Source organism: Sceloporus occidentalis, unplaced genomic scaffold (assembly GCF_023333645.1).
Source record: "Sceloporus occidentalis isolate IW3139 unplaced genomic scaffold, rSceOcc1.0.p SCAF_3, whole genome shotgun sequence".
In the NCBI taxonomy this organism is placed as follows: Eukaryota; Metazoa; Chordata; class Lepidosauria; order Squamata; family Phrynosomatidae; genus Sceloporus; species Sceloporus occidentalis.
The window spans coordinates 105,494,698-105,517,920 of NW_028316983.1; positions in this window are offsets into that span (position 1 = coordinate 105,494,698).

A 23,223-nucleotide genomic window follows, 5' to 3' on the forward strand; every position below is an offset into this window, starting at 1 on the left:
AAGAACAAGTTCTTATCAAAAAGCCACAAGAAGAGCACAATTAAAAATTGAATGTTTTATGCAGTTCCTTTTGATCAGCTAAGGGGATGTCCTACTGATAGCGCAATTTCAGAATCTATGAAGAGAACTGCACAATGTTTTGCTATTATTCTAAGGAAACATGCCTGAGCCTGTCGAACTCAGTTCTTAAGATGAACAGAAGCATTATCCAGGAAGCAATTAATTCTTGTGATATGAAAAACATGTACAAAAGAAAAGAAGATGAGGCTGCCATTCCATATTAAGTTCTTGAGGGGTGATGCTAATTTGAGGTAAACTACAAATAGATTGCATTTTATGTATCTGGAAAGTCTGTACTAAAGAGAAGACAATAGAAGTGGGTCACTCTGAGAGCCTTCAAATCTAAAAATATATATAATATGCCTGGAAAATGATGGGTTTGTATCAAGCTCTTCTGTCATAGTGAATTGCTTTTCCTATTACATGGGCTAAAAGAAAAAGTATTTTCAGGACTAGCATTAGCATGCTAAAAGAGGGGAAGAATTTGAATTGCAGAATTCCCCAAACTATCCCTTTGGTATGCATACGCCAGAGATGGTAGCTTATATTTTCATAGCAATATGCAAAGAGATCCTGTAGCAACGTCAAGACTAACTGAGCAACAGAAGTTGTAGCACAAACTTTCATAGACTGAGGGCTGGAAAAGACCAACAAAAAAAAAAAAAAGCCGGCTTTCCGGCAGCTGGCGTTCACACGATGCATATTCCCAAGCTGGAAGGAAGCCACTGTGAAGCCGCCCAGACCTTTACACAGTGGCAGCTTTATGGTGTTCCAGTGGTGTGGCGTTTAGATGCCACACACCGTAGGAGTTCTGTAAAGCTGTGGTGGCAGCAGAAAAGCTGGCTTTTTGCCAGCTCAAAAAGGAATGGCTTTCTGCTGCTTCTTTTTGTGCCTGCAAATAGCCAGACTGGGGCTGCGGCGTGCAGTTGCTTTGGCACCATGGCCTGCTGCTCCGTGCCAGCCCCAATCTGGCATTTTTGGGTGGTCTGTTTCGCCCATGTGTAAACTTCTTTGGATGCATGAAGTGAATTAGTACTAAGGAAAAGACCTTTAAAATCAGGTTGTGTGACAGCCATAGAAATGAGAAACTTGTGGGTATCACAAAAAGGCAACATGACTTTATCAAAAACAAGCCATACCAGACTAAACATCTCTCTCTCTCTTTCTCTCTTTAACATAAAATCACCAGCTTAGTAGATGAAGGGAATGCTGTGAATATAGCATATTGTGATTTCAGTAAGGCCTTCGACAAGGTTCCCCATGATATTCTGGAAGACAGGCTAGTAAAATGTGGGCTAGACAGTGCAACTGTTATGTGGATTTGTAACTGTAAACTCCAAGGGTGCTCACCAATGGCTTTTTTCAATCCTGGAGTGACGTGACTAGTGGGATGGCACAGGTTTTTGCCCTAGGCCCAGTGTTATACAACATCTTTATTAATGACTTGGATGAAAGAATAGAGGGCATGTTTATCAAACTTGCAGATGACACCAAATTAGGACAAATTGCTAATACCCCAGAGGATGGGATAAACATTCAAAATGATCTTAATAGATTAGAAAGATGGGCAAAAACTAATGAAATGAATTCCAACATGAAGAAATGTAAGGTACTAACTTATGGAGAAAAAATGAAATGCACAGATATAGGATGGGGTACACCTGGGTTAACTACATGTGTAAGGGATCTGGGAGTCCTAGCAGACCACAAGTTGAACTTGAGTCAATGGTGTGATGCTGCAGCTAAAAAAGCCAATGCAATTCTAAGCTGCATCTACAGAAGTATAGTGTCGAGATGGGTGAAAGTAATATTGCCATTCTGTTCTGCTTTGGTCAGGCCTCACCTGGAATACTGTGTCCAGTTTAAAAAGGATGTTGACAAGCTGGAGCATGTCCACAAGAGGGCAACCGAAAGAGTGAAGGCTCTCAAAACCATGTCCTATGAGGAAAAACTTAGGGAACTGGTTATGTGTAGCCTTGAAAAAAGAAGGTGAAGAGGTGATATGATAACCCTGTTTAAATATTTGAAGTGATGTCACATTGAGAATGGAGCAAGCTTGTTTTCTGCCACTCCAGAGAACAGGACCCGGAACAATGGATGCAAGCTACAGGAAAAGACATTCCACCTAAACATTAGGAGGAACCTCCTAACAGTAAGAGAGTTCAACAGCGGAACACACTCCCTCAGATTGTGATGGAGTCTCCTCCTTTGGAAGTCTTTTAACAGAGACTGGGTCGCTATCTGTGGGGGGTGCTTTGATTATGTATTTCTGCATGGCAGGGGGTTGGACAGGATAGCTCATGAGGTCTCTTCCAACTCAACAACTCTATGATTCTATGGTGATGGGATGACAAATTCAGCTTTAATAATTACCATTGGGAGACAAAGGCAGGAGAAAAGATGTTGCCTAAGGCCAGGGTGAGTGGATGACCCTATGAATGGTGGAGGAAGTTTTGGAATGTGGTGTGAAGCAGTTGGGAACCAGAAAGGAGATATGATAAACTGGCCAAGAGCACTCTCATGAGTTTGGGGTGTTGACCAGTGCTATAATATTTATCGTGTCCCAGGAAGCCATTGTCGCTGTTTAACCCACTGTTGATGGATTGGAGTTTGTGGAATTAGGAATATAATCTCTGCCTCCCCTCACCCAGATTTGTGTTTAGGGTGGGGGTGGAAAAAGTGGGGCCCATAGGCTGCATACACCCCCAAGTCCCACCTCTGTAATCCTCCACTCCCCTCTTTAAAAGAACCCCAATTTCTTTCCTTTCCTTTCCTTTCTTTTCTCTATCTCTCTCTTTTTCTTTTTTAAAAAAAATCTGGTCTGATTTCTGAGTAATTTTACTCCTGAAACCAGCCCCCAAATCCATCACAATTCCTTGGAAAGGTGACAATTTTGATTTCTTACCCCCAACCCATGGTCACCACCTGCCCAAAAATAGCAACTGGGAATGATGTGAGATCACTGCTGGTATGCAATGACATACTGGCATGTCCCCTACCTTGAATAGTTGATCCTCCCTGGTTTAAGGGTATGCTATACTTTTAATTTAAATGGACAGGCCTGTCCAACCCTGAATGATGAGAATGGGGAAGGAGCATCCTTTTGACAGGAGGATTTTTAAAATCTTTCTAGAGCAGTTCCTGTTGTGTGGACTATACCCAAGGATGCCTGAAAAATTCATATGGATGTCGTGGACAAGAGTTCAGGAACTTTGTGCTCAGATGGTGAATTTCTAGTGGTACCTGTGAGATATCTGTCTAGTGGTATCTGTCAGGCATCTGTCTGATTAGATGGACCTCTGCTCTGACCCATCCATTATACTTTAATTGGTAGCCTTACAAACCAGGACACTATCTGTCCATTTGTGCTCTCTGTGCAAAAGTGTCATACGTCCTTCACCTCGTTCCTGTTCTAAATGTTCTTCCCTCAGCAATTCTGGCAGATATAAAACAGAAATAAAAATAAATCTCTTATTGCAAATGCAAGTGTCACTATGATTCTGGAGAAGTAAAATCCATATCTCATGTTTTTATGTGGTGTCCCCTTTATTGCACAAAATGCAAATTTTCACCGAGCCCTCTTTCCAAATTGCCAAATGATTGGATGCATTTTATGTCTCTTTACTTTTTACTGACCAGGATGCAACTATTTCTTTTAGAATTACAAAAATTTATGTCACAACATGTACAATTTGCCAGGAATTAACTTGAGCAATTTTGTAATCTTTTCCTCCTGGTGTTTCATAATATTAGTAATACTGTTGCCTAAACGATTTGCAATTTATTTTATAATTTCTTATGTTATATCATCCCATTTCATTTTTTAAAAACTCTGCTTTATATACTTGAGTAAAAGGGTTCATATTGTTCTTTCAAATGCTGGTCACTGACAATAATAAGGATTGATTGATACCTGCCAAATATGAAATGCAAAAGGGTATTCAGGCACATAGACATTTAGTACTAGCTGGTATTGCTCTGTTATATATGCCCTGACTAAGAGTTGAGTGGGTTTCCAAGCTTCAGCAACACTGTGGCTTAATCCTTCTTTAAAAGACAATGTCTTTTTGCTGTGATTTTTGTTTTGTTTTGTTATTTTCTTATACTTGGCTGGTCTTAACAGTTAACTTTGTTTTGTTTTTCTCTCTCTGTTGTTATTAAAATCAGAGCCCTTTATATCTTTTGTTGCATGTCTCTAAATTTTACCCTCAAATTATCCATAGGTCATATCAAAATCCATAATTTTGACCCAAAAATCTGCCCTCAATTTATACCTAAAATTGACTTATACATGAGTATATATGGTAGTTGAACAAACTAAACAAATCCAGTTATTAATGACAATGGCAAAAAATTAATCCTCTCTTCCTAATGACTACCATTAACAGATGTTCCAAGCTCTAGCAATATTTGAACCTGGCAAATTACTTTTTTTAAATGAGAGATTGATTGAGGATGATGTTGACAGTCAATGCTATTCCATGGATTTAATGTTAATGTGTGCTGACTTTTGTTATTGTTTTGTTGTTTAATTTTTTTTAATTATCACGATTCCCTCCAACATGTTGTAATAGTTTGAGTAATGGACTAGGACTCTGGGAGACCAGATTCAAATTCCCAATCAGCCATGGAAACCCAATGAGTGAACTTGGGAAGTCAAATTCTCTGATTCTTAGAGGGAAGCAGTGGCATATTTCTTTTGACTAAATCTTGCAAAGAAAGTCATATGATAGGGTTGCCATAGGTCAAGAAGGCACATAACAGCAACAAAACCTCCTTCCTCATAAGAGTGATCTGAACTTGCTTTGATAACTAATAGAGGTGGCACCAGGTTCCTTTCTTTCCCCTCATTCTGTTGCAAACTTGCTGTGATTCATTCTTTCTTTCTTTGCTTCAACTTAAAAAGTACCCATGCATGATGTTAGGCAGGCCGGGCCTGTAAAGAGGATATTGATAAACTGGTTGCTATGTTTTTAATAAGGTCACCACACAACATTTTGTCGATCACTGAAGCAGTGCAAATGTTGCTTATGATTGTCTCAGTGCTAACCTATGGCTGGCACTAATTTCATTTTAATTAAAGTTTACAAAGATTCACAATTTGGTATTCCCTCTAAGAAGCCAGTGTTTCTTAAATTATGGCAGGGCGATAAATATAATCAATCAATGGAGAACATGTCCCTAGGAATTAATTGTTGCCAGCCAATGTGCTTAATAGGATATCACACTTCATTAGCTAGACTAACTCATTAAAACTCTAGAAAGGGATGGCGGGGGGAGGTGACTGAATAAAGTGATATGGTGTAATATGGCAAATTCCTCATTTGCCATCAGAGGCTTTGTTCCTGGCATTACTGAACTGATTTTTTGTAAGGATATAATGACAGCATTGAAGTCAGTGAAATTGTGCCAGAATCCACGACCGCCATAGGTCAGGACCACAAATTAGCATTTACACAGCATTGATTTAGTGTGTTATTAATAGCAAAAGACAAAAGGTGGCAGTTTTCTCCTCCTGACACTTGTGCCAAATGAAAAAAACTCTCATGGGGTTGTGTCAGCAATAAGTCAAATGAAAGGGGGGAAATGCCTTTAAACCTGGTTGAGAGAAAAAAAAATACGTAGATCTCATTGGAGCAAAGAGCAAATATAATATTTCAGAGAAAGGAAGAAAAAATGTTTTGTGGATGTTATGACCCAAGACAATCAGTAAATTGCTGAAGTAAATGGCAACATACTCCATTAATTCTGGCATGAACAGAATAACATTTCCTTCTTCTCTTAAGTTCCTGTCTGAAACCAGAAAGTCATCCTTTGGCCCATTCACACTATAAAATAACCTGGTGTAGAACCTGGGTTATTTCGTTGCTGTTCATATTGACCCTAAACTCATTTGGTGCAGTTTGCAGGGGGTGGGGTGGGGTGCAAAAATACCCATTTAACCTGGTGCATTTGGCATTGGGTCACTTGCTGCTTCTTTATTTGGGTCCCACAATGATATGCATCTTCAGTAAGAATGCACTAATGCATCAATCCGGATCATGCAGACTGTTTCCTCCTTCCTCTTCCTCCCCCTGGTCTTCCTCCTTCTTCCTTCCCCCCTCTTCCTCCTCCCCCCTCTGATCACCATTGCTGCCACTGCTTCCCTCCTTCTCCTCCCTCTGGTCTTCCTCCTTCAAAAAAACAAAAAAACAGCATGGTGCAGTGGTTTGAACATTGAGGTTTTGAATGCCAGCTTGGCCATGTAAATCCAATGGGCAAGTCACACTGTCTCAGTCTCAGAAGATGGCAGTGGCAACCCCCCTCTCAAGAAACTTGCCAAGCAAACCCCATGATAGGTTTGGCTTAGGGTCGCCCAATTTGGAAATGACTTAAAGGCACACAACAACAACAAGGATCCCTCCCGCAAACCACCCACCTCCCAGGGCCTTTAAGCCCCAACCCACCGAGGGGGTGAAGGGGGCCCATTCAGACCACAATTGTGAACGGGCAACAAAACTTTGTTTGTGGTAATCATAGTGAGAACTATGAGCCTGATCAATCCAGGGTGGCATTGCTGAGGAGACCCCGGATTTCCTTGGTACAAAATCATAAGTGTGAATGGGCCCCTTGTGTCTTTTTCTGGGTCTGTTGTTTGGGAAGGGATTTCAAGAGCACGAGGGAGAAGATTCTCAACAAGGTTGAGATATCTACCGTTTGGGAAACAAAGGCCCTATACAGACAGGCCAAAATAAAGCTGCTTCGAGTCTTTTTGGAGGCATGGTGTTTCAATGATGTATGCATCCTAAGAGTCTGGAAGCTGCACCAAAGCTGCACTCCAGTCCTTAGGATTGAGATGGCAAGTGGCAATATTCAATTTTTGTTCTATATAATCAATATCTAGTTCCCTTAAATGAATAATAGAAAGAGGCCCAAAAAGGGTGAACTTAACCATAGTAAAAGTTTGCTGAAGTAGAAATTTTAACAAGATGGGTAAAAAGGTTGATGTGACATATTTTGAAGGATAAATGCTGGTGCAGGATGTCTACTTTGAGTCAGAATAATGTATGTTGAGAAAGGATTTCCATGGAATGTGTAGACTACTGAGTGCAAGGCCAGGGTTGTTGCGTGATATTTGGTGAGAGGCCTTTGATAAGAGAAAAGCTTGGAATGTGGCATAGATTGCTTATGCATAAGTAAAGAGATTTTGATGTATTCAGAATTCTTTGTCCTGATTGAATGAATTTTTGTATGCTTAAAACTGTTTACATTCAATAGAATTTTGTCACAGAAAGTCTTTGTTAAGATGTCTATAAAAAGGAGGACTTTACTTTTATTCTTGATCTCAGCGGTTAATTAGCATCCAAATCCTAAACTGAGATCTTGCTAGCAAAATAAATTGTTTTCTTTACTAAACTGGGTCTTCCTTGCTTGTTTGCTGTTCTGTTCAAGAACCCATCATTTAAATTGGTTTATTAATATTGATTTCTGTAACACCATCAAAGGAGTATATTTTAAGATAGGGGTGGGCAATTTGGGTGGGTCCAGGGGTCAATTTTCTGCCTGAGGATTTGCTGCAGACTGCACTACCTCCTCATGTGGGGAAAAAATTGAAGCCAGAAGTGGCTATTTTAGCCCCCTTCCTTTCTTGCATTTGGGGACTTTAGCTGGGGCTTCAGACAAAAATGTCATTCCTGGAGGAACAAATGAACTTGAAAATTTGGGAGGGACCATGGTGCTACATGTGGCCTAATGGCTGCATTTACTCTGCCCCTGTTTTAAGACAATACATTTGGTGGCTTTGTTTTGGAATTCTTCCAAATCACACTTTTTGAAGGGATTTCTGCCTTTGGCGCACACACTTAGCACATAACATTTTGGATGCAGAGAAAATGTTCGACAGTGTAAACTGGATGTTTATGATAAAGATTTTGGAGGGGAAAAAAAGAATCTTTGCAACAATCTTATAAATGAGGGGGGGAAGCAATATATGAGTCTCAAAGGGCACAAATATCCATAAACAGATAGTTAGCTAAAGATTGTGAGCTCCTCAGCAGGACTAGACAAGGGTATCCATTGTCCCCTCTTCTTTGTATACTTTGGAAGTGTTGAATAAAGCTATCAAAAAGACGGAACTATTCAGGTAATAAATATTACAGGTTGTTTTTATAAATTGAGAGCATTTGCTGATGACTTGGCGATCTTCACTGAGAATCCTTTGGATAGTATTAAGAAGTTAATGAAAACATTAAATGATTATGGTGGAGTGGCTGGTTATAAAATAAAGACAAATCAGTAAGGATGTTAAAATGGGAGAAAAGAACACCAGGGCTGAAAGTAAAAAGAAAGAAAGAAAAGAAAGGGGGTTAAATATCTGGGATTAAATGTTTCTAACACTAACTCCAAATTATTTTAAAATAATTATGTTAAAGTTTGGAATTAAGTCAAACATAATTTGATGAAATTGAGTAAATTGAGGTTGTCAATTGAGGTACAATATCAGTTATAAAGATGACCATGTTGTATAAAATGTTATTTTTATTTCAAACACTACCCATACTGATAATACACCATTTAAACAATGGTAGAAATCTATTTTGAAGTTTATTTGGCAAGACAAGAATCCAAGAGCCAGATTAAAAATTCTATAAAATAAGAAACAAAGAGGGGGTTTAGGACTCCTAAACTTGAAAGTGTATTTTTTGGGCCTGTTTAGCCTAGTTAAAATACTGGATAATGCTACAAAACAAGAAATTATTATAGTTGGAAGGTTTTGATCTAAGATTTGGTTAGTGTGCAGTTTTGTGGTATGATAAAATCAAGGCAAATCCTGATTGTAACCATTATTGTGTTAGAAAATCTTTGGTAAGAATATGGAATAAATATAAGGCAAGGATTTGTTCAGATAACTCTGTGGACTTGATGAACTGGCCTGGGCACCACTTCCAGCCACCCTGAAGCTCCTTGTAGAACCAGTGTTGACGATAGAGGGAAGTCTAGAGACTTGCTGACAAGCTTGCAGGGCCCTGCCTCCCGGACCCCCTATCTTCTTGCCAGCCCTACCACTGTTGTAGCAAGAAAAAAGGCTACCAGCTCTGCTGTTAACAAAGAACCAACGCAGTTGGGAGGGGCATGACCTTACCTTTCCTCTAGCTGAGAAGGCATGTCAGAGGCAGGCTGGACTGTGTTTATATCATGGTGCTGCTGTCCACCAGAAATTGTCTTGCCTAGGGACAAGGTCCTGCTCAGTTGGGAAACAGGCCCTCCACAGGCCTAGATGAGCTCTTCAGACTGAGAAAGGGAGGCCTGAAATCTCCTTGACCTTCTAAAGAGCCCAAACAGAATCCCCTGCTCATGGTTGCCATAGTCTGGGTTGCTAATGGCTAGGTGGCCCTTGTGGGGGCCATGATTGAATCAGGGGTTTCTAATAACTTAAACTTTTCTGGAACATGGCCACATAGCCTGAAAAACCCACAAAAAACTATGGATGCCAGCCGTGAAAGCCTTCGACTTTACATTCTGATAGCCTTGTTCTCCATGTAATTGGAATGTCTACCAACGTTGTACCCAGCCAGCGATGTTGCAAAGATGAGTTGCTAGGGAATTATGATGGTTCATTGCCTGAAAATTTCATGCCAATTCTATTATAATCTTATGAGAAATACTTTTGAAACTATCCTACAAATGTGAAGCTATAACATTAAAAATTAAATCTCCCAGACAAATAAAGTGCTTTTGTTTGACATTGATATTTCCTAATTTTTGAAAAGTCATAGCTATTTAATGCCATAAGACTGGGGTTACTTTCTACTACCATTAGCTGAGCTACCAACCTTTAGTGGTATTTACAAATTTGCCATTACTTAGATTTGAGGTCGCTATGGTCATCTTGTGTCAGATGATTTTGTGTCCCAGTAGTCTGGAGACCATGCAAGTGAGCTAGAGATAATATCAACAGTGATGAAAGAAGAAGAGTTATTCATAAAATTGAGAAATATGATCACATTATTTTCAGGGACAATATCAGATACACAAGTTATATGTATACTTTCTTTACATGTATATATTAAGCACTTACAATTGATGTGCTATACTTATATGAGAGACTGTATGGTGTAGTGCTTTGAACATTGGATTAGGACTCTTGAGATCAGGATTTGATTCCCTGCTCAGCTATGGAAATCTTGGGTAAGTCACACACACTCTGTCCCAGAAAACATTGTGATAGGTTTGCCTTGGGACTGCAAATAGTTTGGAATGACTTGAAATAGGCTTGCCATATCCCGCCTGGGGGCGGGACTTTCCCGGTTTGGGGCGGGTCCGCACGGTCCCGCCCCGGTTTGCCCCCACCCCCGGGCAGGATGTGGCAAGCTGAGGGAGGCTTTCAGTCGCCGCTTGGGCCTCTGCTCCCCGCCGCGATTGCGGCGAGGCCGGAGGCCCAGGCGGCGACTGAAAGCCTCCTTAAGGCGGAGGCTTTCCCGCGCCGCTTGGGCCTCCGCTCCCCGCCGCGATCGTGGCGAGGCCGGGGGCCCAGGCGGCGACTGAAAGCCTCCTTAAGGCGGAGGCTTTCCCGCGCCGCTTGGGCCTCCGCTCCCCGCCGCGATCGCGGCGAGGCCGGGGGCCCAGGCGGCGACTGAAAGCCTCCTTAAGGCGGAGGCTTTCCCGCGCCGCTTGGGCCTCCGCTCCCCGCCGCGATTGCGGCGAGGCCGGGGGCCCAGGCCCTGAGGGAATCCTTCACTCAGGGAGGCTTTGCCTCCCCGCCTGGGCCCTGGGCCTCGCTGCGATCGCGGCGGGGGTGGAGCCCAAGCGGCGAGGGAAAATGTAGGACAAAAATTTCAAATGTAGGACACATGTTTGTGTGTCCTACATTTGAAATTTTTCTCCTACATTTTTCCCGGTTTCGAGGTCCGGAGGTATGGCAACCCTAACTTGAAAGCACACAACAACAATACTTCTATAATATTTATAAGGTCTCCATTTGCCTTTCTTTAGATGCACCAGTGCATCTACATTTACTTGCCATCCTTGGCTTCCACCAGCAGGGAACTGGCATTCCTGTTTCATCTCATTCTGGAGAAACTGAAAGATTTCTGCTGCTGGCAGCAATGATAGGCTTGCTTTGGGCTTAGAGTTGATAGCTCTGAGGTTAGTCAGTGATGAATCTTCTGGGTTTTAGCAAAGGCTCTGTCCAAAATTCTGAAAGTATTTTGGATAACGGCTTGAGTACCTTCGATAACTCATTTATAATCTGTCTAGAATCCTAGGGGTGCTTATCGTCCTCACTGATATCAGAGCCTCTAGCAGTCAATAAAACTGCTAATGGATCCCAAGTGAGAGAGCTCCACTTTCCTGTAGACTGCTTGCCAGGAGAATGTATAGTAAGTTGTTATGGTTTTTTCATGATTAGCATATGCTGACCAGACTGGTACTTGTTCTAAGGAGATATTATAATTCCCCAAATAACCCTGGATTCAAGAGTTTGTGTTTGTCCGAGCAGTGTCTTGCATTATTTTTCCCCCTGACTATTTTCAAATGTTTGTCACTTCAAATTAATCTTTTACTGATCCTTACACTGATTTTAATTCTTTCTTTACACTTCTTCCCTCCTATTCTAAATTCATTTATGTCTTATATTTCATTATCTTGATTTTTTTTGACAATTTAATTTTAGTTTTGCCTCCCCGCCCTCCTGTTTTCTTTTGCACATCATGTGGCTGCCTTGGTTTCTCTTCGGAAAATGTTTTGCTGCACATCATGCCAGATGTTTCTGATTCTGAAATGCCTTAGCTATGCTTTAAAGTAGCTATTGCTTTGACCCTTCCTTGTGAAGCCATGTTTACGGCACAATTCTCCAGGGATATTTTTCCCTAAGTTACTGTGTATATGTCTTAAAATGTCTTGTTATAGTAACCAGCTTCAGAAAATATTGTTTCTGAATTTGACTACTTGATTGTATACTTGTCAAAATACTGTCATCCAGTAATGCTTTTGAAATCGTACCAAGCACATAAAGAAAAATTATCATTGCTTGAAAAACCACCAGATCTTGGAATGTTCCATGAAAAAAGAAAAGAAAATAATGCATGGTGTTCTGTGTTGCTCTCCACACTGGGTTGTTATATTTGTGTTAACCAACCCATGGAAATGTAACAAATTGCATTTTTCATGTTACAATTATGATTATTTTCCTCAAGGAGGACATCCCAATCTTGGGGGAAGCAGCCCCATTCTGAAGTCATTCTGATCCCCCAACTTTCCAAGTAACTACTTTGCTCTTTCTTTACACAAAAGATTCAAGCCAAGGAATTCAACTGCTTCTTCACATGATTAATAATTTTCCAGGGAGTCTTCTGAAAATTGGAATAATTTTGGGAAATGCAGCATCCTGTAGATATGGTAACAGAGTGTTCTTGCACTATAGCACTAGGGCTCTTTAGAATCACAGCTCTAGGATGCTCTGCTCCCAGAAATTGTACCAAGACTTCTGTGATGCTTCCCAAAGTGCTGCCAACCATACATCTTACACAGTTTGAATTTTGTTTTTTTTTTGTTTTGTTTTTTAATGAATAAAACAGTGTGTTGAGGGCACTTCTCACAAATCAGGCACCACAGTGATCAGTGGACAGAACTGTGTTCCTTCTATGTAGATGTACTCCAGTTAGTAGCAGAAACAAACTGATTTAATTTCTCTGGTACTTTGGCCACTGGTACTTTGGGGGCAGCATCTTCAGCTGAAGTGACTTCTGAAAAATGCTGGGTTATATGAAGAAGAATGAAGCTGAAGCCAAAGGAACAACTATGATCCATGTTGATGGGAAGTAAGCATAGCAGTTGCAAGTGCTGATGTTTATAGATGCTCTTGTCTAGGGCCACGACCACTTTCAGGACCGGAATAGTTGTTGTGTGCGTTCAAGTCATTTCTGATTTATGGTGACTCTAAGGCAAATCTTTCATGAGATTTTCTTGCTAACATTTGTTCAGAGGGGGTTGTCTTTGCTTTCCCCGGAGACTGAGAGAGTGTGACGTGCCCAAGGTTATCCAGTGGGCTTCCATGGCCAAGTGGGTATTCTCATACTGTTCTCCAGAGTCCTAAGGTGCATCTACACAGTAGAAATAATGCAGTTTGGCACCTCTTTAAGTGCTGTAGTGCCATTTTATGGAATCATGGGATTTATAGTTTTACAAGGTCTTTAGCCAAAGTGTTCTCTGCCAAAAATACTGGTGCCTACCAAAACTACAGATTCCATAGGATTGAGCCATGAAAGCTAAAGTGGTGTCAAACTGCATTATTTTTACCATGCAGGTGCACCCTAAACAAATGCTCAAATAACTAAACTGTGCTGGCACTTTTCTGATCTGTGAACTTTTCTGATCTTTCATCTGAGTTAATTCCTGTCATTCCACTTGTTCCTTGAACTAGGATTACTTCAGATGAACGATCAGCAAAGTGCAGTGTAGGCATGCTTATCTGACATGCTTGGGAGTTACGGTTTGCAGTTGGAGGAACAAGTGTTGGGATGATGAACTGAAGTGAATCCTGTCAGCAGCTGTCATCCTCTAGCTCTCTTGCTGGGCTACAGGCAACCAAAACCTCCCATGGAGGTTCTTTCCTGCTAATTGGGTTTTTGGTTTTTGCTTTGAATTGTTTATTTTTTTATTTCTCCCATGCAGATCAGGATTTTTTAAATTTGGCTTATCTGATTCCCTGAATCAATTGTAACATGTAGCAGGTGAAGGAAGCTGATTTCTAATTTCAGTCTGTTTGTATCAGACTTAAATAAATAGGATATAGGCATGCCCTAATTAATAGAACCTCTGACAGTGAAGGTCCTTTATATTGTCTTTTAAAAGACCTTCCAGCTCACCCCTTCCCTCCTCATCTGCCACCGAGTTGTACTTTTTTTAGCCACATCAGCTTTGGGAGGATGGTGAAAGATGGCTGAACAAACCAACTTTTGGTGTCTGTTTGTAGGAGTGCATCTGTACTAAACAATGCAATAAAGCCCAAGCTGCAAAATAATAAGGAAATTCTACAGTAACCAGTCCTATTGTTCCTCCTCCTCCTTCTTTTTGTGGTACAGAAACCTACCCTTCTTCTTTCCATGTTACATCTGCCTCTGGTAATAATTTTTCTTTTAAAGATATATGCTTAGCAACACATTTACTTTTTTAAAAACAAACCTTTATTCAGTCAACACACACATAATACATAAATCGACATAAAATGACAACCAATCCACATGAACACACACACAAATTATACATCAACAATACGATAAAAGAGACTTGCCAAATAACGATGAATCAGCCTATGTCATTATAGTTAAGTAAACTTTCTTAGTACAAACATAAAAAGAGAATTGATAATACAATAATGACATTTTCATTTTAATACTTTAAAAATTTCCAGTCTTTTTTTAGATTAAACTACTCACTGCATAAACCTAACTCCTGAGAACAAAAATTAACCAATTCAACCATTGTCAAATCCAAAAGTAATCAAATGATCAAATTTATGTTGTAAAAATACCTGGAACTTTCTCCAATCTCTGGTAAATTTGCTGTTAGGTTTTCCTTTAAGGATATATGCTAGTCTATCCATTTGTGCTATGTCTGCTAACTTCCCTATCCATTCTTCTGAATGATAGACAATCTCCAATATTTAGCCATAGGGATTCTTGCTGCTGTTACCATGTGCCAGCTGAATCTACCAACCTATTTCTTGGCAACACATTTACTTTGTTAACTGAAATATATTGTGAAAACGTGAGAAATTTTCTCCCACTATCCTGCCAATGAGTTTTTAAATATGGTCTACAATAAGATGCAATTACAGTGCTGTCATTTAAGCCAATGGTGATATCATTTATATGGTGCAGATGGTCAGAATTACATTTTAGAACATGGCAAGCAACTTCTGAAGGATGATTTTCACCCTTCCCCACATCTCAATTGGATCTCTCTCCTCTCTGACTCCCCAACTTACAAAATAAAACAGAACCAAAAAAAAAATGGCAACCAGCATTGCTCCAAGCTTGAGTGGAGCATGACTTTCTAGATTACCGCACTACACTCTTCTAGTGCTGCTATTCCAGTTTAATTGCTCTGGCTGCCTCCTGTTGCATTCTGGGATTTGCAGTTTAAGGAGGTGCATTTAGAATTCTCAGCCAGAGAGCTCTTAGGCCTCACTGAACTACAAGGAGTTTATTGCGCTGGCCCAGGAACGGGCCCGTTGCGTGATAAAAAAGAGGCGTTCTGGGGATGGAATGGGTCCCAGAATGCATCTTACTGCACAGAGGAATGCCGCAGCTGCCGCCGGGCATTCCAATCACGTCCCCACTCTGTACCAGGGGGCACGATTTGGGAGAACTGTTTCCAAGCGTTCTCGGAAATCGCGCCCCCTGGAACAGAGTGAGGACACGATTGAAATGCCCGGCGGCAGCTGCAGCATTCCTCCGTGCAGTAAGATGCATTCTGGGACCCATTCTGTCCCCAGAATGCCCCCTTTTTAGCATGCAACGGGCCCATTCCTGGGCCAGTGCGATAAACTCCCAAGCCTCAGAATGCAACAGGAGACAGCCAGAGCAGTCAAAGTGGAATAGCAGCACTAGAAGAGTGTAGTGCAGTAATGTGATTACTTTCAAAATGTTATTTCACTCCCTCATCTTATAACAGGGAAGAAAAATCCTATTTTATTATATAGGCTAATACAGGAGAGGGAAACATTATTGCTATTATTAAGGTTTATTGTTGTTATCAGGGTATTAATTTTATATCCAGCCTTTCTGTTGGAGTAATTGTGTCTTAAACAAAAGAAAAATATTCTGTGTGACAGGTGACGTGAAGTGAGATGTATTCTATATGGCAGATACAGGCAGCTGAGTCATGGGCACATGGGATGAGGTGAAGTTGCAGCAAGCTTGCGTCATGTTATGTGACAGAAAGTAATGACCCAGAACCACCCTCCTATCTAAGTGGGCCAAGAGACTGGACATGTGTGGGTTAGTGTGGAGTTATAGCTGGAGTTGTGTTGGAGTAACAGTGTATAGTAGCTGGTTGGAAGTTGATGGAGAGAAGTCGGAGTCTTTATATATCCTGTACTGTACACATTGTAACTGAAGGTAATGCCTCCAGAACTTTGGATGAACCTCTATGTCAGTGAGTCTTATTTTGTGTATGAAAAGTGTGTCAGACCATTGCCAATACTGACAGCTGATATTTTGCTTTTGTGGTTTTTCTTTTTCCTCTGCTACAATATTATTTGGCTACATCTGGGTTGGTTTGCCCCCAAACTGCACCATTAGTTGGCTTTTCCCCTTGCCAACAGTTTTCCCCAAAACTGAGACTCAAGATGCCTTACCAATTAAACCAATACGATATAGTTAAAGCATATAAAAGATCAATGTTAAAATAGAATTAAACTGTCAACAACATTAGAAACAATGTAAAATATAAAATAAAAATTTCAATTGGATTCATATGCAAAGATTCCAACTGATCTTTACAAAGAACTGCTTTGCTGTAAAACAGTGAAACTGTTTTGAACTCAAAACAGATTCCTTTGGAGGATGGTGTACTCCCTCTCTTTGGATGTCTTTCAAGAGAAATGTTGAAAGCCAATATGCTGTGGTGGTTTGAGTGTTGGATGAGGGCTCTGGGAGACTAGGCAGTGAATGCCCACTTGGCCATGGAAATCCACTGTATGACTTTTGGCAAGTCATACTCTCAGCCTTGAAGGAAGACAATGGTAAACCCCTCTGAAAAAATCATGCCAGGAAAACCCCACAAAAAGTTTGCCTTAGAGTGGTTGTAAGTTAGAAATGACTTGAAAGCGCACAACAACAAAGGGAGATTGCATGGCCATCTCTGGGGAGTGCTTTAGTTGTATATCCCTATGTGGCAGGGGTTGGATTAGAAGGCACAATACTTTTCATACAAAAAAATGTATTTCTGTGCAGAATAATTGTCCAAAATACTTTGGGATGTAGAAAAATCTGGATAAGAACTGTGCAGAAGTATATATATATTTTCCTCAGTATGTAGGAAACTCTGGGTATTATTCATGCTCACTTGTGAGAATAAAATAATTGAATATTACCACTCCTACAAACAGATGTTTCTTTTGGATGCCCAGTTCATGTCAGGAAAAATACACGATAGGGCTTGTACGGAAAGTCTCATAAAATGGAATCTGATGAAATGCTCCTACACCCAGAGAAGAACCAAATATATTACATGGAATCTAATTTGGCATGGAATCACATATAACTGAGACATGGAATCACATATAACTGAGACATTATACCTCTATTTTCTAGGTGTCTTCAAATGAGATTCCAGCATTCATTGCCCTGGATCATTCACACAATTTTATTGGGGGGGTGAGTTCGTGGTGATGTTTGTCTCTTCTATTTGTAGCCCTCTTGCATATTTTGAAACTTCCTTTCCTATCCCTTTTCTTGCTACAGAAAATCCATAGGGCAATATGAGACAGAATATCTCCACAATGTTTTTTTATTGGTTTCATGCTCGGTTTCTTACAGGGTTTCTAGATATCTTCAGGTTCCCAGAATATTTCAACTATCTTCAACAAGTTTTAGATTAGGGAAGCTACACTTTAAATATCATGATGGGTTTTTTTTTTTTGGTGGGGGGAGATGTTTTCTTATAATCTTTGCTGGACTGCTGGATCTTGGTGGTGTTTTGGTAAAAGGGAATAAATTCTGCTCATTTTCATTTCCAGTTCAGTTGGAAGCAAGAAACTAGGACTGTATAAATGTTACAATTCAGTCAGATTTGTTGTGAGGAATTTCTATATACTCATTTATTTATGTATGTAACTTTTTACAACTGTATAAAGTTGGACACAAAGCATCTTATGTAAACTGACCTGTATTAATCAAAATAAAAATGCAGTCTAAAAACAAAGGAGAAACAAAATTAAGTTACGATCTAAAAAAGCAGCAGAATAATGCACAAAGTCTACATTCTGGAGTCTCACTTCAAATGCACTCCTCATTCTGTGAAAAACACATTGGAATATAGATTAGCAACATCCTTGGGCTGAAGGCATTTTGGAAGAATAATCCCTGTTAGTAATGTGAACACTTATCTGACTGTCATTTCTGGCAAATAGGCTTTGTAGGGTTGTAGTATTTCTCTCCCTGCACAAAACCCGAATGTTCAGAGGAGAGGCAGAACAAATGGAAACAAAATGAAGGGTAGTGAAAGAGAATCTAGGGAAACAAAGCCTTTCAGAATTTGAGTTTCATCTGTTTTAAAAAATGTTGACTGCCTCCAGCCTATGAGTTTATTAATGTTAATGCCGAGGCAAGTATGTGTGGCAAGTGTCTCTTGAATGTCTCTGGATATTACCTGATAGATCTTCAATAACTCATTTGTTCCTTGTTTATGAAATTTCCACTTTGGCTAAGAAAAGGGAAAGCGGATCGGTTGGAGTTAGTTTGCATTAATATTGGGAACTGTAACTACAAACTGCCAGAGGGGTCAGGAAAACCAACAAAGAGTACTATTTTGAGCTATGCGTAGCTCCCCAGCCATCTCAAGATCCAGTGAGACACATTTTTGATCTTGAAGGAGGTTAATTACTAATTCTTTCTAATCCCTTTGCAGCAGCCTTCTTATTATAATGCAAGATCACATAGTAGTGTGCCCCTTATCTAATGTGACTGGCTAATTATTAAAATCGTCCATTTTTCTCCAGCTGTTGTCTTCGCGAGTAAACAAATTGCTAAGTTCAATTGGCTTCCATTTGCACTTCATTGCTTCTTGACAGCAAACACTCTGTAGAAATGAGCTGCCTTGGGGTGTTCATAATCTCCACAGGCAGGAGAAACAAATCTATGCATAATTTCGCTAATATTATTTTTTAATTCAGACTTCCTCAAGATATAACTGTGAAGGAGCCCTGAGCAAAAAACCCCTTTGTTCCTTGCAAAGAATGACTGTTGAAGGGCACACAGGTCCTTCTTTCTCTGTGGCACATAAATCCCAAGGGCCGATGTGGTGTGCTCTACAAATTACCTTCTGAAAAGAGGGAGATTATAGCAAGGTCACAGCAAGGTCTGAGAGCACGAGAGGCCATTTTGCTTATGAGTCACAGACTGAGGTTTAGCTGAAATTTGCTCTAAAAGGACAACTTGATCAGAATCTGGCTATCTCTTTATTACTTCACATTGGTCTTCCAGGAAGGAAGAGAAGCTGTATTTAGTAATGATATCTCCATCTTGGGGAAAAATGATATATGTCTTTGCCAGTTTAACAATTGTATTTCCCAGTTCTTGCCTTCTTCTATACCAGCGGTTCCCAAACTTCAGTCTTTCAGATGTTTTGGACTTCAGCTGTCAGAATTCCTGAATTCTGGCCAAGCTGGCTAGGGCTTCTGGGAGTTGAAGTCCAAAACACTTGGAGGACCAAAGTTTGGGAATCGCTGTTCTATACCATTCTCACTGCTACCTTTAGCAAGTCATATAAACTGAAATCTATTTGCAATGTAAATTTCAGAGAAACCAAAGATACATTTAAAAAATAATAATCAGAATTTGGTTTGTAAACTTTTTCACATTGGCATTCCCTCCAAAATTTCACAGATGAAAAGCAGGTCATGTGTGGCCAAGCACCATCAGAGAGTGATCAAGATGGCAAGAGTTATTAATTGGGAAGAGCACGCAAGATGAGCGACTCCTCTCGTCTTCCCACTGCTGAGTTAATTCATGGCAGATTGCCTTTGCACTTTGAAATCAGTTTGCAGCAAATGAAGTAAGCTGAGGATGAATGGGGAAAATGGGAGAGAAAAACTGGGTCATTTTAAAAGCAGCTAAAAAAATGGGATGACAGAGGATTAATTGGGACTGTTCCTGCCACATCAGTATAGTTGGAGTGTGTGTGTTGGGTTGGCTATCATTTCTATACTCCACCTTTTTTTGTAGAGCCAGCATGACGTAATAGTTTGATCATTGAACTATGACTCTGGAGATCAGGATTTGAATCCTGGCTTGGCCATGTAAACCCACTGGATGACCTTGAGAAAGTCACACTTTCTCAGCCTCAGAAGATGACAGTAGCAATCTCCCTCTGAAGAAACTTTCCAAGAAAACCCCATGAAGCAATTCACTGCTTTTCCTAAATGCAGAAGTCTTTTCAGAAACATTTTAAAAAACCCCAAACCCAAACTCAGAAAAGGAAGGGCCAACTAAAATAAGTTATACCCAATGCTCTCCTGCAGTTGCAGTTTTAACTACAGTAAAGCATTGTATAGATAATGAAAACCTATGAATGGTACTTAAAACAAAACAAACAAACAAGCTTCATTTATATACCGCTTCATACCGCCTAAGCAGTGTCTAAGCGGTTTACAACTGTAAGCTAAAGACATGGGAATGCCAACACATCTGATAGTCCTGATGAGAAATCTGTACTTAGGCAAGAGGTTACTGTTAGAACAGAATATGAAGAAACAGAATGGTTCCCAGTTGGCAAAGGGCTCAGGCAAGGATGCATTCTATCACCTTATTTGTTCAAATTTTGGGCTAAGAATATCATAAGAAGAGTGGGTTTAGACTCAAAAGAAGGAGGAGTGAAGAAAGAAGGAAGGAATATCAACAATCTAAGATACATGGATGATACCATAATACTAGTAAAAAATTTCTCAGATTTGGAACAAGTACTGAGGAAGGTAAAAGAACAAATTTCAAAGGCAGGCTTAATGCTGACCATAAAGAAACTAAAAATAATGACCGCAGAGGAACTACACAAATTCAACCTAGACAATTAAGAAACTGAAATAATTAAAGAGTTCCCATATCTTGGATGAAACATTGATCAGCTTGGAGACTGCAGCCAAGAGATCAGATTAGGAATGGGAAAGGCTGTTATGAAAGAGCTAGAGAAGATCCTAAAAGTGTAAAGACATGCAACTTAATACTATAGGTAGAATAATCCAGTCCATTGTATTCCCTATCACCATGTATGGATGTTAGAGCTGGACACTGAAAAAGACAGATAAGAGGAATATCAACTCTTTTGAGATATGGTGGTGGAGAAGAGTGCTGAGGATACCATGGACAGCCAAAAAACAAACACATGGATTGTTGAGCAGATAAAGATAATCAAACTGAGGCTGTCATACTTTGGGCACATCATCAGAAGACATGACTCCTTAGACAAGACAATAATACTAGGAGGTTTATCACACAGAGATTTTTAGAACTTTTGCAGCTCAGTTCCGACATGACTGTGCTTCCAACGATGCACATTCACGACATAACGTGAATGTGTTTTCAGACGCGATTCCTTTCTATGGGTGCTCCTTCTGTGGCACTTCCGCGGTGATTCCAAAGTGATCCCTCATTTTGATGAATTCAGAAAAAAAGTGAATTCACAGAATTCGCATTCAAACTCACTTCAGTTTCACTTTGAATTGGTCTGGTGTGGAAAACCACTCCGATGTCACCCCCCTTGGCCCCCTGTGTCCTGCTCCTTCATCCCCCTTCCTCCTTCACTCCATCTCGCCCCCTCTGCCACCCTGCCACCCATCCCATCATCCCCATCTTCCTCTGCCTTCTCCTGCATCCCAATCCTGGCCCCAGCGACCCCCAGCGACCTATCCCATCATCCCGTGCTGTCTCCTGCATCCCAATCCTGGTCTCAGCGATCCCCAGTGACCTATCCCATCATCCCCTGCTTTCTCCTGCATCCCGATCCGGGCCCCAGAGACCACCAGCGACCTATCCTATCATCCCCTTCCTTCTCTTGCATCCCGATCCTGGCCTCAGGGACCCCAGCGACCTATCCCATCATCCCCTGCCTTCTCCTGCATCCCGATTCTGGCCCTAGCGACCTCCAGTGACCTATCCCATCATCCCCTGCCTTCTCCTGCATCCCGATCCTGGGCCCAGCAACCCCCAGCGACCTATCCCATCATCCCCTGACTGCGTCTTCACCCCGATGAAGGATGACAGCTAAGGAGGGGGCAGGGAAGGAGGACAGTGTCCAGAGCCCCACTGAGCATGCGCAAAGGGTGCCAATTCGAATCGTTGAACCCTCTGGTGTGGTAATACAATGTACACTCACCCTGCTTTGCTTGAATCCGCATCACGTGACTTGCTTGGAATAGAACTGACTTCGCTTCCCCCTCAATTAGGAAGGGCAACAGAAAGTCAACCAGGTGTGGTAAAACATCATGTTTTAACATGAATTTGCATTGCTAGACAGGACTGACTCTGGATCTGGTGTGAAAAAACATCATGCTTCACGTTGCTAGAACAGGAGTGACTGCGGATCTGAGCTGCAAACCCTCCACGTGTGATAAGGTCCTAGGAAAGGTGGAGGGTAGTAGAAAGAGAGAGGGACCACACACCAAATGGATAGGCTCCATTAGGGAGCTCACAAACATGAATCTACAAGACTTAAGTAGAACAATGGAGGATAGGCTGACTGGAAGATATCGCATCTACATAGTTGACATGAGTCAGGGATAAATTGAGGGCAGTTAATAACAACAACAATAATCTTATTCATGAATCCTTGATTAGTTGTCCAGATTTTCAATACTCACTCTGGGAACTGCTGCCCAAGGAAAACTATATGCAAACATTAAAGGAAAAATACTTTGCTGTAGTCTAGCAAACAGCCTGTGTTAAAGCTGGTGAGCTTCTTGAATTGACATCTTCTTAGGGCTAAGCATATGTAGCTGAAACAAGAGCATTAAACTTTTTCTCTCAGTTCTGCCTTGTCTTTTCCATTTTTGAACAAGCTGTCATAATAAGGGCATGGTACATACTCAGCCTTATGTTAACAACTTTCTGGAGCTGAAATACTATTCCCTCAGGGTGGCCTGCATGCCAGCATTTGGCATATGCACACAAAAAGCAGTCAGGGAAGGGAGGACATGTCTGTGATGGGGCCTACACTCTGGAAACAATGTGACAGCATTTCGTATGAACACAATAGCATGACATTTTGTATAATGTAAAGGCAGTCTAACAGATTTTTTTCCTGGTGTCCCCTTACCCTCAACAGAGCTTCTCCGTGGAGGGGGAAAAACACAGCTTGAGACATGACAGCTATAATGGCCCTATGACTTAGGTTGAATCAGTAAGAGTTTTGTGAAAGGTTTCTCATACTGATATCTGTATGAAATTATTTAAAAATTTTGGATCTATT